Source organism: Brassica oleracea, chromosome C9, assembly GCF_000695525.1.
Source record: "Brassica oleracea var. oleracea cultivar TO1000 chromosome C9, BOL, whole genome shotgun sequence".
In the NCBI taxonomy this organism is placed as follows: Eukaryota; Viridiplantae; Streptophyta; class Magnoliopsida; order Brassicales; family Brassicaceae; genus Brassica; species Brassica oleracea.
The window spans coordinates 40,167,016-40,168,306 of NC_027756.1; positions in this window are offsets into that span (position 1 = coordinate 40,167,016).

The window sequence follows — 1,291 nt, forward strand, 5'->3', positions numbered from 1 at the left end:
TTCCTCGGTTCGCATCCGCGAAAAACTGTCTTTTACTTGATTAACCGTTTTCTGGGAATGTCTAGTTTTCAAGGATCGATTGAGAATTGGTTTTCCGGGAACTTTCAGGCATTGATTCCGTCGTGACCGGTTTTGACCCCAACAGTTAGCCCCCCAGCTAGCTAGGATCTGTGGACCTGGGTGTGAGGTCCTAGCTTGCGGTATGACCTGTTTTGATGGAATTAGACGTAATCGTTTGCCGAAAGTCCGAGAATGAATAGTACCATTTTTTCCTATATATAGTTGGAGTAAGTTTTTTTTATTTTTTTTTAGCGAACAGTATCCTCCCCGCGATCCCCAGGGACCTGTTTGCTAAGTGCGATCTTCTCCGCAATGGTCCGTTCTTTTGGGATTCCTTCACCCTAGACAGGATCCGAAATGCAGTGGTGCTCTACCGATCGCGAGGCATCTCCCGACTTTTACGTGCATCGGACATAGACGAGCCACACCCCGACGCTGTTCCCGATCAGAGGGAGAGAGTTAGGCCCCAAAAGGACAAGGGAATCGCTCTCGAAGACAAAAACTTTGTCTCAGAAGATCTTCCGCTACCCGGATGGAACCCGGGTTTCACCCCGGGTGATGGGAGTGAAACCAGCGAGGCTCCTCTTCCGGACGACTTCTTTCCCAACCTTTCTCCCGGTTTTACTACTCCAGCGTCACTGGATGAAGCGTCGAGGAGAGAGGTGGTCGCGGAAGTTTCTCGGTTGATCAACGAGGTTTAGTCTCTGAAAAATTATTTTTTGGCGAGTCTTCGTTTGTCCCTTCCATGTTTGACCCTTGATACGTGTAGGGAATGCGGGTCTTTAGTTCAACGCTTGACGGAAATTTCAGAGAGGCGCGTCTTTCGCACTTCAAGGCCGAAGAGAACGAGAGGAAATTCATCCGTTTTCAGAACGAAGTTTCAGAAAGAGAGCGCAGACAGGCTGAGTCCCATTCCCGAGCTCTCATTCGTGCGGAGAGGAAAGGGAGGAGGACGAATGCTGCTGAGTTAGGAGAGCTACATTGTTTGATGCTGAGTTCAGGAATTCAAGGACGCTCAAGACTACGTGGGTGACTTCCGCGAATGCCGCGGTTTGGTTGGTACCCTTTGGAAGTCGCAGAACACTGATTTCTCTTTTCTCTCCGAGGTTGCTGAGATGTCGGGCCTCATGGATGGGTGCACCCAGGGCGAGTCGATGGTTCCTCCAATCGAGGGGAGGATCCGAGAGCTTTGGGAACCCATCGAGGTTTCGGAGGACACGACGGAAGCGGG